This window comes from Cryptotermes secundus, unplaced genomic scaffold (genome assembly GCF_002891405.2).
Source record: "Cryptotermes secundus unplaced genomic scaffold, Csec_1.0 scaffold346, whole genome shotgun sequence".
NCBI classification, from domain to species: domain Eukaryota; kingdom Metazoa; phylum Arthropoda; class Insecta; order Blattodea; family Kalotermitidae; genus Cryptotermes; species Cryptotermes secundus.
The window spans coordinates 139,618-165,079 of NW_019727093.1; the positions used below are offsets into that span (position 1 = coordinate 139,618).

Below are 25,462 nucleotides of genomic sequence, written 5' to 3' on the forward strand. Positions count from 1 at the left end.
ACGCGCAACGCTAACGTAACCGTAATCAACGTCCTACTGTGACGTGGCACTCATTACGCCACAGGCAAGCACTGCAGCTATATAAGTGGATGCACAGTGCGTATCGATCAGTTCGAGTTCGAGTTCCAGTGTGGCTACCGCCGAAGACATTCCGAGTTATAAAGTAACAGCCAGCCGACTACAAGTTGGAGTACAGCAGCCGTCGCGGAAAGAAGATCCGGACGTGTGTGTAATTGTGTAATTGGGAGCGTGGGATACAGTGATACCTAGCTCCCCTACTGTCAACGTGCAGACTACTGAAGACAGAGTGAACTGATTTGCGCATAGGGTTATAAATCGTGAAACCCCGCAACAGTGTCGACAGATTAATGCGCTTAGGGTTATAAAGTGTGAAACCCCGCAACTGTGAGATAAGTAATTGTAGCCGTTATTTGTAGATTGTTAAATAAACCCAATTAACCATCTCTACGGCGTCTTCCGTAAAGAAACACGTTACACTGGTGTCAGAAGTGGGATCAGTAACGGAAAACACGTTACAATATATACTATATATATATATATACAAACATACACGCACGCACTTTTTTTATTCCTAGTGGGGTGGGACTAAGTCCCTTGTACTGCGGCCACTTCTGGCCTATTGTACCAGCCCCAGATGATAGGTGAGGGTGATTGTGAAGCAGTTGGTGGAATGAAGATTGGCAGGGGAAATCGAAGTACTCGGAGAAAACCTGCCCCAGCGCCACTTTGTCCACCACAAATCCCGCCGCGGTGGGAACCCAGCGACTAACCGCTTGAGTTATGGCACGACCCGCACATACACATTAGTCTAATTTGTAATTTAAAACAGATTAGAAACTGTTGGATTTACAGTACGTATTATCTGATCTGATAGAGCCTATCCAATTTCCTATCCAATTAAGTTGTGGCAGGCCCATGTTTCATATAATTGTCATATTGCAGCACGTAAACCCGTTGCTATGTTATGACTCGGTAAACAACGTCCGTTCCTGGGCAGAAGATTCCTAAAGAGCACCAATTTACTAACTGGAAGTTTTGTTTGTGCGGCCCGTAAGACAGCTGGGTGACGCAATAATAGAACTGTTGGAAACGGTGTTTTCTATGCGGTCCGTGCCGAGGTGTTATAAGCAGAGCAAGTCTAGAATTCAGTAAGTTGGAAGACAGTCGCCGGCCAGTGAGAGCGTGAACATGGAAACTGATGAAGCTACATTGTTTGAAGCCGTTACCAGGCGACAACCGGTAAAGATACAGCAGACTAAGAAGAGTTAGTACGTGCGGTAATGAATTGTAGAGTGATTGAATTAGTGATAACGCTATAGTTATTTGTAGCTACGTTCTGTAAGATCTCAATAAATCCAATTGTCAATCCAAACCCCTTCTATAACCAATCATACACGTGACATATTATTCGTTATTCAATAAAAGAATTTCACAGTGCATTAAATAGGGCTAATTTTGCTTCCCTGAGCACATATATTTTATATTTACGGATTTAATTTGAAAAATATTTGCCCAAATTCTCGCTCTATTAATTACATTTTAAAACCCCTTTTACTGTCCAGTATTACTGCTTGTTAAAACCTATACTTGTGGGGACATGTGTACGTGTATCTCCAGATAGCATACGAAAGGATTGCCCGATTTTTGTAAAATTTGTTTGCATAACTCATCCAAACTAAGATCAGATTATTTGTCTTATAATTTTTCCGTGTTATTATCAATAAGTCTGTCATCACAGCGGAAGATCGAGCGACTTAACTGGGAGTCACACGACCGCCATTTGACGTAATACCTTGAATTCTACATAGTACTACTATTCGTCACACAAAAGAAATTTTTGTTCGTTTTTCTTCTTATATGCTAATTATGCCTACTGGTATGTATTCACAATAAATTACTACAAGATACGAGATATTTTGTAAAAACATAAATGACGCGCATTAATACATTTAATGTAATACACTCTTATATTAAAAAGTAAGAACATTACGAAGTAGTTTTAAAAGTTTGTGATGATGGTAAAGTGTTACAATTAATATGTTGCTGGACATTATCCATCATCTTGTCTGCTCTAAAAAACCGTCTAGTTTCTATTAAAAAAACACAACGTTTCGGGAACTGGAATCTGTCCCCGTCTTCAGGTAAAACCTACTCAGTTGGGTCCAATAGACAGAGCTAGCCCCTATCTCCGGACAACTATGCCAGTTTCAGAAGGGGTTCATAAAACAAGCACAACATAATCCATCTGTGAGAGCTAAGAGATATTGAAGCTATCATAATTTGAGGCTTAGCACCGGAGAAATATCTAGAATGAAATCATACCGGGAGAGAAGCAATACTCCTTGTGGTACCAACATATGAAACAAATAGTTACCCAAACCAACTACACTTGGCGTCGCTGTAGTCTCTTGAATTCTGATGTAATGACAGGGGCCCAGATGGGAGAGATATCCACACTGGGTTGACTGATTGGATGGTCCAGCAGAGACATGTGGGCTGATTCCTTGTATCTTCTGTATGTGGTGTTGGGTTCGATCTGCAAGACCTTAGCTTCATTCCAACGAATTTTGTGATCTTCCTCGTATGCATGTTGGGCCAATTTAGACTTTTCCAAGAAACCCTGTGTCATATTGTATTTGTGCTCCTTAATGCGTACTTCTAGGGGTCTGCTAGTTTCACCGATGTAACATCTGCCGCAGTCGCAAGGGATGCTATACACACACTGCTTCGTTATCTGGGCATCTCTACTGGGTCCAGCCTCAAATTATGATAGCTTCAATATCTCTTAGCTCTCACAGATGGATTATGTTGTGCTTGTTTTATGAACCCTTTCTGAAACTGGCATAGTTGTCTGGAGATAGGGGCTAGCTCTGTCTATTGGACCCATCTGAGTAGGTTTTACCTGAAGACGGGGACAGATTCCAGTTCCGGAAACGTGTTTTTTTAATATAAACTGGATGGTTTTTTAGAGCACACAAGATGATGGATAATGTCCAGCAACATATTAATTGTAATTACGAAGTAGTGAGATATGTTTTAAAAGTATGCACAGAAATTCATCAGTAACTTTACTATCTGTGGAGATTAAGCACAGTAGGCCACTGTAGGTCGCGGTGGAAGGGCCGAGAAGGCCTACCCCTCATACATTCATTCATCTGTGGAGACTGAAGAAGCTTAGGAAAATTAGGTGCCATAGGAAAGTATTGTCGCGTATTTCCTAGGCAACGCGACAAGAAATTGTGTGGGTCTCCGATTAGGACGAATGTTTATGGGACGTTCGCTCTTTACACTCACTAATACACTTATTTGCACTTATAACGCCTTCAGACGTCTCCTCTTCAATGTTATACGTACACCACTAATCTCGGTGGAGCGCCTTGGCTCTTCGTTCTTCGAAGCTGGACTGGCTCCTGCTCTAGTCGGATGCGAACTGACTGGTCTCCTGTCGAAGTTGGACTGTTATATCCGGCACTCGGGCTGAATAGGGAACACCTGGTCAAAAGGTTTAGTTTCGCCCGCTGCTATGCAAAGGGGTCTCTTGTTGCCGCGGGAATATATTTTTACTGCCTCGAACAATTTGTTGCTTAGATATTGCTAGCCAAATGTTAGGTTCTCGTGTTCTTAAAGCGGTTTCCTAGGTAGCATGCTTTCTCAGTGTCCGTTGCGTAGCGATGCATGTCTTATAGTCCGGCATTCAGGCAGCACGTCACAGTACGTTTTGATTTTGGAAAAATAAACAGATACAACGCAGTCGTCAGGTTGGTAATACCGACACACGATGAAACGTTCGTGAAATGTTAACAACTTCTTGTGCATATACAACGGTAAGTTATCACCGTGAAATCGTGGAAAAAAAGAAGCATATTTGTCATTCACGCCACTGCTGTTTTATCATGTTCGTTTGTGTTGTAAAAGACCGTGACAAAATAAAGAAAATAAAACCCCTACAAACTATATTTAGCAGTAGCGTGATTCAAATCCCAGCAAGGACATAAGTTATTCAGGGCTCTGATTGTCCACGTCGTTACCTGAAAACAGAGTCCAATATGGAATTTAAAGTAGGCCACTACCACTTCACAAACATGCTCCTGCTGATGCAATTTCTTATCATCTCTGAGGTATTAATAATATGATCCATTTCCTCTGGAATTTAGAGACATTAAAAGAACGGATGTAGTACCAATTAAATAGCTGAGTAAATAAAATATCCGTTGTACGAAACGAGACGTTGTTATGGGTTGGATGACGTCACGTCACACGTCACTGTTGACGTGAAGGGTGTAAGAAATACGGCGTCATGATGACAGTAACGGTTAGAAAGATTAACACGTGTCTGTTTATTTGTGGACTATTTAACCACGCTCTCAGCAGCTAAACTATAAAACACCGAGTGGGTAAATGAACGGTGACGTGAAAACTATTTACAAGGAAGTTATCATTATCTAAATGAGCAACTGCCCCTGCATTTGCCTGGAATAAGGAGGAAAATCACTAAAAGTACCAGTCAGCATAGCCGGGATTCGAACTGACCATGTTCTGAATACAAGTTACGAGCGTTAACCGCTATGTCAATCTGCTCTGTGTCACGTGTGTAAGTTGTAGAATCCGTCCATCCATCCGTCCATCCATAAACCTATTTAGCTATCTATACAAGGTGTTTCACGACTTTAGGGCATAACTACAGGAGGTGATTTCCTAGGTCTTTGTGATCAAAAGAGTTCATATAAACATGTGTCCGATTTTGGACGGTTACGGAGTTTGACCGTTTTAAACTCAGAATAGAAGGTAACGATTACTGACAATAAACGGAACAAACTAATAAACCAGCATAATCCATGATACATTTAAAGTATGAATGTAAAGTTAACTTCGTGAAATTGCCTTTAATTTGAATTTATTGGTGCTTAAAGCTGATTTTCGAAAATGCCACCGCCGGCCGCAACACAGGCTGTCGCTCGGTTGTGAACCGCGCGGGTAGCACGTAGCAGCTTCAGCTGGCTGTTTCTTATGTGGTCAGAGGCGTCCAGAATGCGACCGAGCAAAGCATCGCTCGTTGCCACCCTCACATTGTAAACCAGTTCTTTCTTCCATCCCCACACACAATAATCCAGTGGGATTAAGTCTGGAGACCTGGCTGGCAATTCTTCGCGTACTCGTACGTGGACTGCGGTGTACCATACGAACAATGCCTTCTTCACTGACGCCTTCATTAACACCACGCTCGGCTGCAATACGAACGCCGGGAAGTTACCAGTATCTCGCAATGCTTGGTAAACTCCAGTAAACACTCCGGTTTGGTATTCTGCGATTCGGAAACCGTTGCTGATATTCAGCTATGGCAAGAACTGAGTTACCGTCACAAAACCCGTACACATAAATCATATCTGCATACTCCTCAAATGAAATGTAAATGGCATCGTGAACGTAACAGACGCACCGAGATGAGAACTGTTCTGAACACCAGTAGCCGCCACACTAGCCGTGGCCGGACATACCAACCCACCACGCCTTAGGGACCTCTCAAGTGTCGAGATAACGAGAACGCTCTGTCTGTAGCTGGCTAAAAATAGCGACCCGCCAGATGAGAGTCGCGGTTCACACGAGGGCGTGTACGGGAACGAAAAAACGGTCATAACTCTGACACATGTTTACATGAACTTTTTTGATCACAAAGACCTAGTAAATCACCTCCTGCAGTTATGCCCTAAAGTCGTGAAACACTCTGTATATGGCTCCACAAGATGTAGAAATTAAATAGATGAATTCAGTATACCATAACAGAAATGAGTATCAGGAATATTCCTGGGAGTAAAGGGCGGCCGACGCGTAAGGCTGACAGCCTTACCTCCATCTGTGAACCGATTGTCTAGAAAAATGTGGGAGCCTCAAGGTCTCACAACCCTACGGGTCTCCACGGCCTGTTGCAGGGATAGCTTTTCCTTTATACCTTATCGTAATTATCTCCTCTGAAACAACGCGTGGCTTACTTGTGTACGTCAATTTGTTTTCTGTCCGTATTCCCCTGTTTTGAACATGAGATGCTCCTATTTTGAAGTCCTCCAAACGGGAAGTTTTAAACTGCTGTTCAGAAGTTGATGGCATGATGATGTTAGTTCCAGTCTTCCACTTAGTAGCTCCAGCGCTTCACTCCGTGTGTCCCCAGTTTCACTGCTTCTTTCGTAACAGCGAGAAAAGTCGTTTTGTTAATTTGCCACAAAATGAGATGAGCCATTTGGTTTAACGTGAGCAGGGTATGGTAATAACAAGCCAGGGCCATTAAAAGAAATCGCTAGTCTAAGTGCGGTGGTGTAAGATTACCATGAAGATTATGGCACTCATATGCCAAAGCCATGGGCCGTTCAGAAAACATCAGCTCCAGCTATGAGCTACTATCAATGAAGAAAACATCAGGCTGTGCCGAGCGCTAAACGGCTCTTGGAAGTTGGCTCAAGCGGCAGTTCTCTGACTTGTATTCGAGAGGTGCCCAGCGTGACTCTCGTACGAGATACCGACTATACTGACATAAAGGTTTCTGTCGTTTCTCTCAGTCCGTCAATACAAATACCATATTATCACCTCAGATGAGTCAGGGCCCCTATCTTCGCTATCATAAACTGATTCGAGACTGTAGGGCCTGTAGGCGGTTGGGATTACTGCAAGCACAGCCTAAGAAAATAAAAACGGCATTTCCATACGATGGTTGGCATATTTTAAGGAAAATTAACAACGGTGGGAGCACGCCGTAGTATGGTTGGTTGAGGTACTATGCTACAAGACGGAAAGTCGCGGGTTCGACTTCCGATGAAGTGATTTTTCTTTTCAATTGAACTAATCCTTTCAGCCGCACTATGGCCCTGCGCTCGACTCAGCCTCTAACAGAAATGAGTACCAGGAATCTTCCTGGGGATAAAAGATGGCCGACCTTCACATCCTCACCGCCGTTTGTGAGCCGATTGTCTAGAAGTGGGAGCCTCGACGTCTCTCGAACCTTTGGGCTCCCACGGCCTGTTACAGGGATAGCTTTACCTTTACGTTCCATTGTGCCTCCAACTTGAGAAACAATTGGCATTAGTGGCCGCAGGCAGTGCATCTGAGGAACTGTGGCCTGAGAAATACTTACACATTCAGTTCCTGCCTCTCAGAGGATACAGTATTCCTCTGTCACAAAGATAAAATGATTAATATTTTATGGGGAAATTATTCTGTTTGTTTTGATCACATCAAACACATAAGGAGCCCGGAAAGCGCAGTCGATATAGCGACTGACTACGGGCTGGACGTGAGGAGCCCGGAAAGCGCAGTCGTTATAGCGATTGACTACGGGCTGGACGTGAGGAGCCCGGAAAGCGCAGTCGATATAGCGAATGACTACGGGCTGGACGAGGGGTCAAAGTTAGAGTCCCGGTAAAGGCAAGGTTTTTCTCCTCTTTACGTTGTCGAGACCGCTTCTGGGGCCCACGCAGTCTCCTAACCAATGGGTACCGGGGGTACTTTCACTTGGGACAAAGCGGCTGGGGCGTGAAGCTGAACAATCACCTCCAACTAGTGCCGAGGTCAAGAATACGTGGATCTATACATCCACTCCCGCATACATCTTTATGGTGTGGTCCTTGGTTAAACAGAGAGATACATCTACATTTATCTTAGGTAAGATAAGGTAAATGTATCCCTGTAGCAGGATGTGGAGGCTCATAGGATTGTGAGATGTTACGGCTCCCACATTTTCTAGACAGTCGGCTCACTGTCGGCGGTAAGGTTGTCAGCCTTACACGCCGTCCGCCCTTTACCCCCAGGAATATTCCTGATACTCATTTCTGTTAGAGGCTAAGTCGAGGCCAGGGTTATAGCACGCTTGAAAATATTAGGCAAATTGGAAAAAATCCACGTCATCGGGACTCGAACCCGCGACCTTCAGACTTATAACATAGTGTCTCAACCAACTACGCCACCGCGTGCCCCACCTTTACCTTATCAAACATAATAAATTCATTCTGTGAGAAAATTGTAGAGTGTTGAATGTTAAAGCAAATGGTGCTTATATATATCAGGGTACGTAGAAGGTTTGAAGGAGAAAGAGGAGGCTGCGTGAGTATTTTATTATCTGTCCTACAAAATCTGTGAGCACGCAGCGCGCACTATCGACAGTTTCTGCAACTGCACCGGATTAGACAGCGCCCGTTGCATGACTGTGGACAGGCGTGCAGAGCTTCCATTTAAATATCTGTGTTCGCATCATATGACATGGGGACACGCGGGTTGACTCTCGCTGCTTCATATTATGTTGTTAATAGTGAAACTCATTTCCAAATTGCATTCAGCATATCCTTTGACGCTACAGCCCCAGTTTGGGCCTTAGCCTACCTCCATGAAATCCTCCGTTTCACTTTGGTTTACTAGATTTTAGACATTCGGTAGGGCTCCTCGGGCGGGTGATCAGCCCATCGAAAGGCCTCTACCTGTACACAAACAAAAAAATATACACACACACACACACACACACAAACACTAAACATCCATGCCTTCTGTGGGATTCGAACACACGATCCCGGCTTCCGAGCGAGCGAAGACAGTTCATGCCTTTTTTCTTTAATTCGCTTAGTGGGGGGTGGAGTCCAACTGGGCCAACTCGGCACGGTGGCCACTGATTGGCCTATTGTAGCCTGCCCCGGGTGATTATGATGATGGAGAATTTGGGGGAATGAAGATTGGCAGGGGAAACCGAAGTGCTAGGAGAAAACCAGCCCCAGCGCCAACTTGTCCACCACAAATCCCATTTGAACAGACCCGGGATCGAACCCGGGCCGCCGGGGTGGGAAGCCAGCGGTTAACAGTCAGTGCATGCCTTAGACCGCTCGGCTGCCGTGACCGGCTTCGGATAATTCCAATTGCGGAATTGTTTGGAAAAATTAAACATACGAGTACTTTATAATGTAGACTTGTGCTATTAACTAAAGCGGTAATATTGTTTACCTGTGAAGATTAATATTACCACGTGACTAGATACGGGGTTTGGATTGGTAATTGGATTTACTGAACTCTTAAAACTCTAACCACGACTAATTATAGCGCTTTCGGCTATTCAAGTACTCGACTTATCACTACAGCGCACGCTAGGTCTTCTACGTCTTCTGTTTCTTCACCAGTCGTTGCCTGGTAGCAGATCCAAACAATGTTCTCTGTTTTCCGTTTTTGAAAGACTCCTCCTAGCAACGCCCGTCTCTTCTGGCTCCACTATCCCGATCTTTCATCATGTCACAATATCATTTTTGGATATATCGGAGTGTAGTGCTGTAGATATATATCGATATACTGCCTCCTTCTTCAGAGCTGAAGATTACGCCAATAAGAAGCAACAACTACTCTCTTGCTTGTACCGTGAAAGCCACAGAATCTGCTTGGTTTATTTTATAATTTCCTTCAATCTTGAGACGAATAACCGCTTGAGAGGCACTCCATGGACAATGCGTTGGCACATTTAGAGAAAGTTAAGCAGTAAGTCCCGTTAAGACCGAATGTTGTTGGAATGGTTTTATCCAACTTTCTATCTCCACGCGCCCCTTACATTTCACGGCCGAGATGGGATGAGCACGATGATTATAGAAATTTGTAGCGCCTTCTAAATTACACAAGCTTCGCAAATGGAATTGTTGAAGGGAATATACATTTTTATGGCCTGACTGTGTGCTTAAGTAATTTCTCTCTTCAGTCAAGTCCTTAAGTTTTGAATAAAGAGTCCGTGGGAGCGGGAGCTTCAGGTTTGTGTGTAGTCTAATTTCTTCTTAATGCACCATGCGTTTTCTCTTCTTCCAGAAGTCCTGGTTTCGAAACAAGTTCTGGGTTTGAAAATATTCACTCGTTACATGTTGAATGGAATCTCATAATGTTTTAATATTATTATCTAAGTTTAACTTTTTCTTTTTATTGCTAGTGGGGTGGGACTAAGTCCCTTGTACTTCAGCCACTTCTGGCCTATTGTACCAGCCCCAGATGATAGGTGAAGGTGATTGTGGAGCAATTGGTGGAATGAAGATTGGCAGGGGAAACCGAAGTACTCGGAGAAAACCTGCCCCAGCGCCACTTTGTCCACCACAAATCCCACTTGACCAGACCCGGGATTGAACCCGGGCCGCCGCTGTGGGAAGCCAGCGACTAACCGCTTGACCCATGTCGCGGCCTAAGTTTAACTTTATTCATTTCGGCCCGTCACACCAGTCAGTGCTATAGAGTGACTTGACTACACCGTCCAGTGTGACTCAGATTTATATTAATATGAATGCCTTTACATATTTCGGTCAGTTTTGACCATCTTCAAAAGGCTAACAACACGTTCAGGAAACTACTCTTACATGACTCATACTACGTTAATTTAAACAAAGCTTCAAAACACAGTACACAAAAAATATAGGAAAAACGACTCCCATGGTGGAAGAACCATACAATACGCGAGTTTGAATTAAGACGCATAAGATGAATACTCTTAATAAGTTTTAGTGTATACAAATTTTATTATAGTTGATGAAGAATACACGTTTTAATAATTTTATGAAAGACACATGATGGCAAACAATGCAATAGCTTAGCGTAAATAAAGCACCTGAGGATGGCACAGTGTTGCCGAAACATGTAGTGAAGTGACATATGAAACTGAGTGCACTACAAGACGGCCATTACATGCATATCATGGAAACAAAGTTTATTAAGTAAAGGTACCCTTGTAACAGTCCGTTGAGGCCCATAGGGCTGTGAGATGTTGAGGCTCCCACATTTTCTAGACAATCGGCTCACAGATGGCAGTAAGGTTGTCAGCCTTACGCTCCGGCCGCCCTTTACCCCCAAGAATATTCCTGGTACTCATTTCTGTTAGAGGTTGAGTCGATCCCAGGGCCATAGTGCGGCTGGAAGGATTAGGTAAATTGAAAAAAATCCACGTCATCGGGATTCGATCCCGCGATCTTCCAGCTTGTAACATAGTGCCTCAACCAACTAAAGATCTTAATTAAGATAAAATGTGGTTGAGTTAAACATTAATAAAATTCTTAACATTTAAAATCCTAAACCACCAAGGTTCGTGTCTTCACGCCTCTTCTATCAAAGGGAGATTTGGGTGCTATTGCTGTCCTTAGAGGCCCGGGCACGAACCTTAGCAGCTTAGGATTTTAAATACTAAGAATTTTGATAATGTGCCTTCTGACAATGGTCATAGCTGACCGAAACATACAACGGCACTGTATAAATATACACCGAGTCACACTGTGCGGTGTTGTCAGGTCATTGTATAATGTTATATAAGTAATTACAAATTTGTTAGTATGAGAATTATAGTTAGTAGAGTAAGGACTAGACAACAGGAATCGGGGTTCGATTCCCTGCATGGGTAAAAGGGGTTTCTCTTCTCTGCAGCATTCACTGTGGGTCCCAACCAACCTCCTATACATGGATACCGGAGGTCAAGCGGATGGGGCCTGAAGGTGACAACTTACCACCAGCTACTGACGAGGTTAAAATGCGTGGAGCTCTACCTATATTCCCCAATACATCCTTACAGCGTGACTATATGTTATGCACAGGAACAACTTTACCTTATACGTAAGGAAGTGATGGAATAGAAACTCCAGTTTCTAATTAGGAACTACCGTATTTACGCATGTATAGGCCGCGTGGGTGTATAGGCCGCAGCACAATTTTCAGGCAGAAATTATAGAAAAAATAATTTTCTTGGAATATATATTTATATATATTGGAATATATATATAAATAATATTTTTTAAATGAAGTGTGATTTCGAATATTTCGAATATAAGCCGCACCCCAGTTTTCCTCTTGAATTTTTGGCAAAAAATGTGCGGCCTATACATGCGTAAATACGGTATTTATTTTTGTTACTACTTTCATCCTCACTTAGGCCCAATTAGGCCTTATTTTCATTGACTATTACGTACATAGGCTGACATTCATGAGCAGAGATAGCTCAGTCAGTATATTTCCCCGCCATGAGTGGAAGAACAGGATTAAATTCCTGGTGGGGACCGGTCACGATGCCTCGAGCGGTAACGTTTCTTATTTCAAATCTCAACCTGAATATTGCCTATTCTGAGGCCGTGCCATCGCGACGACGGCGTCCTTGCTCATCCTTCACAATTCATTATTCACTATCACCAAAACTTTCTACGTGATTAACTGCCTTAAAATAAAGTGAGAGTAATTTGGGGCGTGTATCCCTCCTTCTATCACCAGATCCAGATCAGGTCTGGAGTCCATCCTGCCCCCTATTTAATGGATAGCCAAGGCTCTTCTTTCAGGTTCGAAGCGGCTGGAACATGAAGCAGACAAATTAACTTTGTCTAATTGCGAGGTTAAAAATAGGCAGAGATGTGCCTCCAATTCCCATGGTACTCAATCAAAAATACCAATTCAGGCTTTGTTTCATGTACCATTTCATTTACTCATTCATCAATGGCTGTACAGCCCTTTGTTGGGCCCCGGCCTCTTCTTCAGTTCCGTAATCATTTTTACACAGACTGTAGGACTCCTTGGAAGGGGGATCAGACCGACACAAGGCCGCTACCTACACAGGACAACACAAATAGAGAATAAACGCACACACAGACATCCATGCCTTGAGCAGGATTCGAATCCACGATCCAAGTTCATGGCTTAGACCGCGCGTCCACTGTGACTATAAAATACAAGATAAGCCTATCCGTGTAACAGGCCGTGGAAGCCAACAGGATTATGAAACGTCGAGGCTCCCATGTCTTCTAGATATTCCGCTCACAGATGGAGGTAAGATTGTTAGCCTTACCCTCCAAGAATATTCCTGGTACTCATTTCTGTTAGAGGCTGAGTTGGCCCCAGGGCCATAGTGCGGCTGGGAGGGTTATGAACATTTAAAAATACACACATGGCTATAGGTACAAGTTTTAAACGCATGAGTTTTATTTATAGTATCATTTGCATTGTATTTGTAATGATGCATTTACCCACTGAAGTATATTCCGGTAAGAATACGTGCTTCTTTCCCGACTCATCGTCATACACGATTCTTTATACGAGACTGTAATACTAGCGGCCATAATACACATTTCACGAGGAGTCGTAAAAGAAGGACGACGCAAAAGCATTGTTCCGCCTGTCTGGGGAGTTGCACGTAACGTGCATGTGTGTCGCGGGTCCACATAATCGATATGGGGACAGCAATCGAGCGTCAGAATATCGTACTGCTAACATTAGGCATGCTACTGGACACTAAGTGAAAATTAGTATGGATGTCATGCTACCGAAAGCCTCTTTGGGTTCACATCCCTGCCTTGTTTTAGGGAATTCCCTGGTTCAAATCTCGACCTAGTAACTGTCTGTTGTGACTAAGGTTGTTTATGGTTTTCTCGTTATGTTTAGGCAAATACTGGAGTCGTATATTGGAGAAGGCAACTTCCCATTTCTGACTATATGCTTCCCATTTTGTTATTTACATTCGGTCGCCATTTTATTGCCCAATAATGCAGTTGACAAAGAGTAATCATATGACGTACAAAATCAGTCAACCGATCAATCATGTCAGTGTTAGACAAGCTCCGTCTTGGTACACTTTAGCTCCTAATACGACAATGTAAACATTGCGGCCAAGCAGAAACAACTCCAGAGCCATTTGTTGTGTCTTGCGGCGCTTAGACTACATAAACATATTCATCATAATCATCATAGGAAACAGCCCTTCTTGAGTCACAACCTTCCTTGGAAGACTGTCAGAGTTTACCCAGTTTTTATGTTTTTGGATTTCGCAAAAACATTTTTATACAGAGCAAAGTCTTCAACCTTGCGTCCAACCCGCAACCTGGAGGACCAGATCTCTGTATTTATGTCCCCCAGTGACAGGGTGGCGCAGTTATAGCCCCAGGTAACGGGTTCCCTTTGCACTGACGAAGCAGAAACACACTTCCCAACAGCACCTCTGTTAAGGTCTAAAAGTTTGTGACGATTGTGTACATTGGTACAAATTGTGTTATGTTTCTGGACATTGCCCTTCGTCTTGTCTCTATCTAAAAACCGTCCTGTTTGTTTTTCAAAACACAACGTTTCAGAGACTGGAATCTTTCTCCGAAAGGTTTTGTTTTGAAAAATAAACAGGACGGTAGTATAGTTGGTTGAGGGGCTATGGTGCAAGCCGAAAGGTCGCGAGTTCAAGTCCCGATGAGGTCATTGGATGTTTTTCAGTTGACATAATCCTTCCAGCCGCGCGATGGCCCTGGGGTCGACTCAGCCTCTAACATAAATGAGTACCAGGAATTAATTAAATAATTTTCCTGGGAGTAAAGCGCGGCGGGCGCGTAAAGCTGACAACCTTACCGCCATCTTTGAGCCGATTGTCTAGATAATGTGGGACCCTCAACGTCTCACAACCCTATGGGCCTTCACGGCCTGGTACAGGGATAGCTTTACATTTTTTACTTACCTAATATTGACATTTTGTATACAAACACTAAGTTACATAATTTTGTTTGTGTCTCTAATTTTAGTGTTCAGGTGAATATTTGAACCAAAGAGGGATACAGTGACAGGAGGTTTGAGAAAACTGCATAATGAGAAGCTTCATAACTTGTACTCTTCTCCAAGTATAATTAGAAAGATCAAGTCAAGGAAGATGAGGTGGGTAAGGCATGTAACACGAATGGCGAGAGGAGAAATGCATATAGGATATTTGTGGGAAAGCCAGAAGGAAAGAGATCACTGGGAAGACCAAGGCGTAGGTGGGTGGAAAATATTAAAATGAATCGTAGAGAGATAGAATGGATGGTATGGATTGGATTGATCTGGCTTAGGATAGGTAATGACCCTTGCGGTTCCATAAAATGCCGTAAATTCTTGAGTAGCTGCAGATTTGGCGGCTCCTGAAGATTGGCTCAGCTCCGTGAGTGAGATAGTGAGTCTCTAATTTTACAGACCGTATTTTTAAATAATGTATATTAAAGAGATTTCATATTTTAGATAGAATATTGCTTCAGTTTACATAGAGTTTTACATTTTACCAGCTGAGACTAATACCGTATTCCTGGTACGACTTGCTGTCGGCTATCTCGAGACTTAAACACGGGACTAGAGCAACAAATGAGATTTCGCTGGAAGTGCAAACAGAGAGGAGCTTGAATACGAAGTCGTTTTGTACGTCCTGAAGAGAGGGAACCAATGGCAGAGAAGGGCGTAAGCTATATAATCGTGCCCGTTGTCTACCTTATTTCAGCCAACCACAAATCGGCCTTTCCAACATCGGCAATAAAGTTGGAATTGGTTGGCTTTGCGCCTGGGTTGTTATGGCTGACAGGGGATTGAGCCCACAACACTTCTTGACATTTCAGCAAATGGGGAGAGGGGAAACGGAACGGCTGCTGGAAACACGTATATAAAATAAAACGAAGAGGTTGTTCCCGCGGTATCTCGAAATTGTTGCAAGGGAGAAGTGCCGCTGCACTCCATTTTATGTTTTCTGCTTAAAACAAGAAAAGAAGGGCGCTATATTTTTTTATCTAATCTACACTAACTTCAGTTTTACTTCTGGGGTAAACTCCATATGAAGGGCTCAAGCAACGTAAGGAAAGAAAAGGGTTCTCTTTGCGAGGACATGTCATTTTAAAAGAAATGAGTAACTGCCAGAAGCTCTTCTATTCTGGATGTGTCTTCACAGATGAGTTTAAATAATCAATGCCTTTAGCTATATTTTCTGTGACTGCTTCTAGCAAAATGAATTAATAATAAGAAACTCCGTTCCTTTAACTAAACAAATTTCGATTAAATTTGGTACTGAGTGTTTTGCATTCAGAATGGAGGAAATTTTTAATTTTTGTTAATAACAGTCCAGGAGATTACGTCGCGTGAGGCTCTGATGAAATTTCACAAATTTTCTTAAATAACAGATAATCTTACATTCTTATCTTTACGGTATAATAAGCCTAGAGAGGTTACATCTTATTAAGACCTAGAAATTCGTTTCTGATATTTGTCAATACTGTGTATACTTAAGGTAAATAACCCCTCACGCGAACCTTGACGGTTACGTTTGCAACAATTTGTTTCCATTGCTTATATGTTTAGCCTAGATTTGGAATAAATTGACATAAATAGCGAATGACGCAGCCAAATGGGCAAAACACCTGCTCTGCATTCCGAACGTCCCAGAATAAAATCATTATGTAATGCCGTTGTCTCATATGTGTAATTTATATACCGTCGACCTGGAGAAATATAGTAAATAAGTAGGTATGTGTAGTGTAGCCGGTAGTTGTCGTGATGTATTATCAGGTATAATCCAGTATTACCTTGGACAGAATAGGAAAAACCACGAATATATTCGGAAGTGCCGGTATCTGCATCGGAAATCAAACTCAGTACCTCCGAATATGAAACACAAGTGTCGATCCTTCATTCGTGATTTCTAGGCTTCAGCTGTTGCTAATATCTTTGGTGTATGCTCTTATGTCACCACGCAATTATACTTGCCATAGGTTGAACTGTAATGATACATCCATCCTTACCAAACCAAAACACTTCGGCCGGTTGCCATTTTGTTATTTTCATAAACACGCATATTAAAGCGGCATAACATGCATGTTGTGACGTGACGTCTAAAAACCTGAATATTCCATTGCTAGACAACGGCTCGCTAACAGATGTTTCCGTGACAGCAAGCCAGAATAGTCCATTCCTAGATAACGACTCACTAAAACACGTTTCCGCGGGAACTGATAAACACAGAATAACAGAGGAACTGTAAGACATGTTGATTTATATTCGCTTCGGTTCAAGTTTTAAAACAGATTCATAGGACGTGATGAAAAGAGAAGTCTCAAATCTGAGACAGTGAAATATTGTCACGAGTCCCACGGGACTCGGACCCAAAAATGACTGCGCTGGCGAGGACCAGCAGCAATTGCAAATCACGGACCCGTCTTCTCGTCAGAGAGAGAGCCCCACAACAAGCAACCTACAACTCTCTGACAGTAAAAAAAAATCTGGTCGTAAGCCCCAGATGGGCACTTTATTCCAAGACACACTCGTCGACTGACCGTCGGACGTAATATAAGACTGAGACTCAGACTCAGCAATCTTTAGACTACGTCAACCAGTGAGACTGATATGATTATTTGTAGTTACTCTCTACGAGTGTTCAGTAAATCTATTCACCAATCTAAACATCGTCTATAGTCACTAACACACGTGATAGTATTTTACATAGGTCCCTACTCTAAACATACAAGCTCTCAAGACACCGCTGTTTCGAAGTTGTGTGTTGTTTTGTTACTTATTTTAATATTTTCAAAATAAACTTTGGATGTAGCATAATGGAAATGTTTCCTTATTCTGCATTATGACGCTAGCTCCAAAATCCGGTTTCCTCCTCGACGCCGTCTGGAGGATTAGATTCGAAAGCCTTTCCAGTCTTCCATAATTTTAGTAACAGTACAGAAAAAATCCGCGCTTTTAAGGTACATCCTGTAATATCCTCTTAATGGGAAGCTTATAAGAGGCCGAACTGTAAAAGTTTAATGGCTCAACGCATGTGTAAATCCTAACACAAATTGCCACATAATTACAGGAGGCGATATTCTCCGTTCGCTGCCCTGTTTCAGTTTCCCTTGCAAGGGGAGAGGAAGTCGCTTTCTCGCGGGAGACATCTTCCTGCTGCTCCCTGTTTTACAGCGTTCCATACATCCCAGGAGACACTCATTTCTGCAGACCGCGTCTTCTTTACTGTCCCCCTCTGTCTCTTTTATAGTTTCACCAATTGTACATACATATAAACACACCGCAGTACCTACAATTTCATGGTTTAAGGGGTACCTCAATCTCCAAGAGTTCAAGATATGTATAATTTTTAAATTTATTTCTTTGTGAGATTTTGGGTTCTCAAAACGGTGATTTTACTGTTGTACGTGCTAATATGTAGTTTGCTAAATGGGCATTAAAATTTCGGAGGAATATGCTGTTCCTATCTTCAGGAAAGAAAAATAAGCCGCGAGTCGTGTCCGGTATATTTATATTGACTGACTGCTAAATTGTTGCTGGTCCTCGCCAGCACAGTGATTCTTGTTTCCGAGATCCAAGGGAATCGTGGCCTTATTTTATTGTCTCACGGTTCTGGGAGCCTTCCAAACTTCTCTGAAATTATTGCTAGCCAATGAAATAGGGAGGGATCGACTCAGCCTCTAACAGAAATGAGTACCATGAATATTCTTGGGGGTAAAGGGCAGGCGCGTACGGCTGACAACCTCACCGCCATCTATGAGCCGATTATCTAAAAAATGTGGGAACCTCGACATCTCAGAACCTTATGGGCCTGCACGGCCTTTTACAGGAATACCTTTCCTTACTTAATGATATAGGTAAGACGGTAGAAATGGGGCTAAAAGCGAACCAATGGGAGAGCTGTAAAACGAGTGGGATTCTATGGGTCTGGAGAGGGGCGCATTTCCGGACAGGAAGACGTAAGGGCGAAGCAATGGAACCGATACAAACTGGACAGTTTAAAGAGAAATTAAAATTATGAAACACATGATTCGGTTTATCTACTGAAAGCAATTCAAATAAATGGTGACTTATGGTTTTGTGCATTGTAATATCTATGCTTATTGGACTACTGATTTTCTGAATTTTGTATAATCTCTAGTATTCAAAAAAGATCAAAGTTTCGGAAACTGGCATTGCTTCCGCCCTTTGGTGAAGTATTGTAACCCCCTAGACTGGATTCCTTACAAATACGCAATATAAATCGTAGGAAAACCAAGTCAGTCATCTACATTATGCACGGACCTAAGATCAGTACTTCCGACGTTGATTATCTCTGTCCATAGAGGTAAAGTTAAGGGAAAGTTTTCCTGTGCTTAACTAATTAAGAACTACTTCATGAAGGCGTATGTGGGAGTGGATATATAGATCCACATTTTCCTGACCTCGACACTCTGTCCGTAACAAATTTAAATCTGCTGAGATGCGAAACAAAACGGAACGCAACTCTGAAGTCGAAACTGACAGCGATGCAGACCGCGCCTCACACAGCTCAGCACGGACATCAGACATCTGTAGGCAGGATGCAGCCGCGTGTTCATAATGATGGCTTAGCGTGCAGCAGAGAAAACTGAAGGGCGCGACTATTCCTGCACTAAACTCCTCCATTGGGTGCTGCTATCTACCGGTCAATGAATGATTTATTTTTTTAATATTTCCCTTGCCGCATTCGAAATCAATGGAGGAGAGATAAGGGATAAACTGCTCTTCATTTTAATTACTTTTAATTTCTTCCTTCCGATTTTTCTTTTATATTCATTTAATGATATGAAATGGATTCATAGATAAGAAACACCAGCTAATGCTAATCTGAGTTTCTGCTGTTTTTATTACTTTTTTTTTTTTGCAATGGCTCTTCCAGCACATTTAGTGCCCAGGCCTCTTATTCAGTTCCGTAATCATTTTACAGACTGTAGGACGCTTTGGGCGAGTGATCAGCTCGTCGCAAGGCCGCTATCTAAACACAGGACAACACAAACGCAGAATAAACGCATACACACACCAAACATCCATGCCCTGACTGGGATTGGAACCCACGATCCCAGCGTCCGAGCGATCGAAGACAATTCATACCTTAGACCTCAAGGCTACTGTGACCGGCCTCTGTGTTTAATAGTACAAGTCAAAATGAGTTATTACGTTACTTCGCGACACTTCGGGATATTTGTCTTTGTAATAATAAAACGACGGGCGTGGAAACGTAAGGTATAAAGACACTGCATTCTAAACATAAGACGGAATAGGTTAATTCACTAGACAGAGTTCGTGAAAGTACAGAGGCCATCTGAAATATAACGCCGTATATTCTGGTGAAAGTCAATTGACGTTTCGCAGGAATATATCGCCTCCATTCTTAAGGCTGAAGAGTAAGCCAAGCAAGAAATCAGGCAGAATTCAGAGTTCTCATAACGACCACTATGACGACCTCGAATCGTATCTACATAGGCTTACACATGAAAAACGAGTACACGGTGAAAGACTGTCTCTTAACACATCAAGAAGCTGTTTACTCGGTAGCACTGAGATTTACTTCCAAATTTCTTCATGCATTTAGTTAGATAAGTGGCCTATATGACTGAAATGTGTGTTATATGAACAATTGTGAAGGAAAAATAATGCAGAGCGTAGAGCCGTTGCTATGCAACGACATCAAGATGGGCGGACACAACAGGGCCGTTTCTGGGCAACGACTCCGTAATTACGTTCCCGCTGCTAGGCAGCAAATTATTATTAATGGGACAGTTGGACTATAACCGTTGGAATACTGTGTTTTCTACGGGGCCCGTGCAGAGAGGCTATAACTGTGAGGTCTGGAGTTCAGACACTTGAACCCGCGTGGAGGCGGGTCGGACACCTCCACCATGACCCTGCGACTCATAGGAGGAGACGAAAAGGGAAGTCTCAAATCTGAGACAGTAAAATATGGTCACGAGTCCCAAGAGACTCGGATCCGAGAAAGACTGAGCTGACAAAGACCAGTAGCATATACAAAAGACAGACCCGTCCTCTCGTCGGAGAGGCTGTCCCACAAAAACAAGACCGTAACTGTCAAACTGTAATAAATATCTGATCATGAGCCCCAGATGAGACTCGACACCAAGACTTACTGATTGGCCGTAAGTCGCAATGTGACTTTGACTTTGATTTATAAACTTGAGCCACAGGCATAGGAATAATAATCGTTAAAGCCGTTACCAGGAAACATCTAGTAATAGACTGAGAACACCAGACGGTGTGTTCTAGTGAACTGTAAATTATGGAAATCAGAGACAGTGTTATAGCTACTTGTAGTCACGACCTGTAAGTGGTCACTAAATCTATTCACGGATCCAAACCCCGTCTACAATGATAATACGAAATATACTTTTGTTATATAGGACCGTTTAAGGAACAAGGGTGGTTTTATTCATGAGGCGAGATATTCTGGGTAACTCTCGCATTGTTGTTTCGACTCATTTGTTGTTATGCAGGTATAATGAAGACATATCTGTCTGTCCATGCGTAATTTATGAGACGAAGTTGGGTGGTCGAGGTCACGTGGAATTTCCGTAGTGTCTTGGTTACAGGATCCTTTATTCATAGACGAACCTTATGATGTGGAGTGACATTCTGTCGGTCCGGTCTGGTCCGTTGCGATACGTGTATAGAGGACGTCCTGAAATTCTCCGAGCAGGCATTACATGCATCGCTTGGCGTCAGGCACGGAAATTATGTCTTGCTTCTGACGTTATCCTAAGTTGTCAACTACTTCAACATCCCGTTGCACTACTGTAAGCAAGGTAGTAAACGCAATCGACTTATCTCACGTTAATTAAAGGAACACTGTTTTTCCCGGAATTTTCCGATGTAGGTTCACACTCACTCCTCCAGAGATGGGGATGCGCTCCTTGAAAGTAGTTCGTTAAGTGGAAATTCGTTACTTCGAAATGAATATCTCATTTACTTAGAAGCAATAAACAGCGATACGGTAAATTGAGATAACATAACCTAGAAGACTATTAACTTTTTTTGAATGGCTTTTCCGGCCCGTTCAGGGCCCTGGCATCTTATTCAGTTCCGTAATCATTTTTTACAAACGGTAGGACTCCTTCGTCGAGTGATCAGCCCGTCGCAAGGCCTCTACCTAGAGACAGAAAAACACATACATATACCAAACATCCATGCCCTCAGTGGGATTCGAACCCACGATTCCCTCTTCCGAGCGAGTGAAAACAGTTCATGCCTTAGACCGCTCGGCTACCGAGACCGGCAGTGTATCAGAATATATAAGAATTCAGTGCGTACTTCACAGGAAACAGATCCGAACCCACGATCCCGGCTTCCGAGCGAGCGAAGACAGTTCATGCCTTAGACCGCTCGGCCACTGTGACCGGCAGTGTATAAGAATAATATATAAGAATTCAGTTCGTACCTCACAGGAAACAGATCCGAACCCACGATCCCGGCTTCCGAGCGAGCGAAGACAGTACATGCCTTAGACCGCTCGGCTACCGTGACCGGCAGTGTATAAGAATAATATATAAGAATTCAGTTCGTACCTCACAGGAAACAGATCCGAACCCACGATCCCGGCTTCCGAGCGAGTGAAAACAGTTCATGCCTTAGACCGCTCGGCTACCGTGACCGGCAGAGTATAAGAATAATATATAAGAATTCAGTTCGTACCTCACAGGAAACAGATCCGAACCCACAATCCTGGCTTCCGAGCGAGCGAAGACAATACATACCTTAGACCGCTCAGCTACCGTGACAGGCACAGGCCTCCTAATATTCATATATACTGTTGTAACGTAACAGTACCCGGGATCTAATTAATTAAACATGAAGCCATGACAATGTATGGCGGAGTGCAGATATAGCTCCACCGTTCTTAACCTCAGCACTAGATGGAGGTGAGTTGTGAGCTTCACACTCCGGCCGCCTTATCCCCAAGGAAACAGCCACTTGGTACCCACTGGATAGCATACTGGGTCTGGACGTTACGGAGAAGAGAAAAATCTCTTGTTCCTGCCAGAAATAAAGTCCCGACTCATAGGCCGTCCAGCCCCTAGCCTAGCCAGAGACTAGATCAGTCGATATAGTGTCGGGTTACAGGCTCGCCGGCTTGGGTTCGATTCCTGGTAGGGACAGGAAATGTTCTCTTCTTCACAGCGTCCAGACCAGTCCTGCTGCTCATGCAGCCTGGAATGCAAAAGGTAATGTGGTCCCTTTCCTCTGGGATAATTCGGTCGGGCAGTGAAGCTGACCACTCACCTCTATCTAGTGCCGAGATCAAGAACGGTGGAGTTATAGCGTCACTTTTCCATACGTCTTTATGGATTTGTGATTAATTAACTAATCATGGGGTCTACTTTATCTTATAAAAGAGTAGCAATGGAGAAAATTATTTTTTGCACCGTGTAATGAATGCATTTAGAAAGGAAATTTCTGTGGCTGGATCGAACAGACGAGAGGGCAGGAGATCCTCTTCTACGTCTTTCCAAAAAATTACCGTCACTGCATCCATAATTGAGCCTATCACAGGGGTCGCGCGGTCTAAGGCATGAACCGTCTTCTCTCGCTCGAACACTGGGATCGTGGCTTCGAATCCCACTCGAGGGCTGGATGCCTCTGTGTGTTTATTCTGTTTGTGTTGTCCTGTGTGTAAGTAGCGGCCTTGAGTCGGGAGGATAACTCATCCAAGGAGTCCTACTGACTGTGTCAGAGATCAAGAAACTCAAAGTGGCCAAGGTCTGACAAAGGGCTGTAGAGCCATTGATAGATAGAAAGATAGATAGTGAGATAGAGATAGCATTCATAACTGACAGAAATTAGGAAGTTAATTTGATGTAGAACTTCAAAATGTATTTCGACCTCAGATTTTTCTCTCAATTTCTAATATAATTTGTTTTAATGTTATGTCATGATTGTAATAGAGCTAAGAATTGTAGATATCCGGAAGCATAAATGTTTCAAATTTCATCAGTGTCACATGTAGTTTCCTAATAAGGTTCTCGCAAATCAACAACAAAAATTAATTAACAATTTCTATGTTCTCTTTCCCTCTGGGAGTATGAATATATAAATATGTATGAATAATATATTTCGTGACACATCTGTTACAATTACGTACTGCATGAATCTGCGTATCTGTGACGTCACATAACTGTGCTCAGTTCTTCCTCAGAGGCGTCTAGTATACACAAACAAATGTAGCGCACTGACCTAAACACTCAACATAACATTCCGGAGAGAATGCATATTAAAACATAAACAGTAATAGTTATAACAACGTGTCTTCATGTAATTGAAAAGCGGACGTTAAATGAAGGGGATTTCTGGAATTGGTAACAGCCACTCCGTGGCTTGAGTTCGCAAGCGAACTATACCGACCGAGCGAATGCCGCTTGTCGACGAAGTTATTGCCAAATTTATTCGTTGCGCTGACCACGCGACACCCTCTATCCGCTGCCGGATAAAGAGACAAATTATAGCACTCAGCAACAACTACAAATAATTATTTAATTAAAAATTAAATAATAAGGCTAGTACAGCAGATGGATTGAAAACACGAACAGAAGTAAAGGTATGATACCTAATGTTGTATTTATTCATAAACAGAGAGGAAGGACTTACGGTTGCTTGACCTAAAGGAAGATGGGCTTGTTAAACGAACAGTGTTAAAGTGCAGATAACTGACGTAATATAAAATGAAGTTAGACAGAGCGTGTTGTTTCGGTGGCTTTGAATGGATCTATTTTCTCTATTGATAAGGAAAGTTGTCTAAACTTATATGGAAGCGGACGGTCGTGGGTTATTTGAATGTTTTACCCCTCCGCGATTTCCTGGATACGCTGCGGAACAGAACGAAGGGCCTCGGCAAAGATGGCCGGCGCGCGGTCCAGTGTCTGAACTGTTGGCAACCGAATGCAGTGTTCGTTGAAGTACGAACCAACCCGCGAATTCAGCGGTCTAATCATTAAATATATGCTTCAAGTTCACAAGAAAAATCACATAAAATAACAGTTGTATGTTGCCTCAGTACTTATTATAATAATTCAATTCAATTCTTATTTTTTATATGCTAACTTAACAGCTCAAGGCCAAATACAAGTTGAGCATGAATAAAGATACAGAAACAAACGCACACAGACAAAGCCACAATGCGACAGCGAAGAATAATTAAAGTTTCAAATAGATCAGTATATANCATAGGAAAGTCTCGGATATATCGAACAGGGACCCGAAGGCCAACAATTTCCAAAGCAGAAGGGCAAAGTACAGAACCACGATAAACTGGAAAGAGGAAGAGTGCATCAAGGTGATATCTCCTCTTATGCAAGGTGTGCAATTTAATAATAATGATAATAATAATTATCTACCTAAAAGTAAGCTCTTATTAGCTTGTTCCGTCCCCAGTTGCTGCCCTTCCGTCGTGTTAAATCTTTTCATCCGTCAGGTTGGTACTTTTTAACATATGTCAGCGGTGAAGAGTCCATTCATCAGATGCGGTTATGTTTTCGTAGCGTTGGATTCTTTCCTCTAGAGCAAGGGTCTCCAAACTACGGCCAGCGGGCCACATCCGACCCGCGATGTGATTTTATCCGGCCCGTTGAAAGTGCTGAATTCCTAATGTGGCCCGCGGTTCGAAAAGTTTGGAGACCCCTGCTCTAGAACATACGCATATTTGTAACGCATTGCATATTGTCGTATTGAGCACATGGTCTGAACATACATGCACACGCCTTATAACGCGCATTTCTGCTGTTTAAGTGTCCCCCCTCTCAGACCTGTTCAGGCTCCACTCCTCACTTCCACATACAAGCACAGCAGTTGCTGTTACATCCTCAAATGAATCCTGTACACCATTTCTATTTCTTCTAACGTTCTTTATATTGTGTAACACGTA

The 25,462-nt window shown here is 42.8% G+C and overlaps 1 protein-coding gene across 2 annotated transcripts in view; it reads left to right on the forward strand.

Annotated features, from left to right (window-relative positions):
• The window catches only part of LOC111864372 (inhibitory POU protein), a 124,088-nt gene that overhangs the window by 20,517 nt on the left and 78,109 nt on the right, over positions 1-25,462 (forward strand). The window lies entirely within an intron of this gene.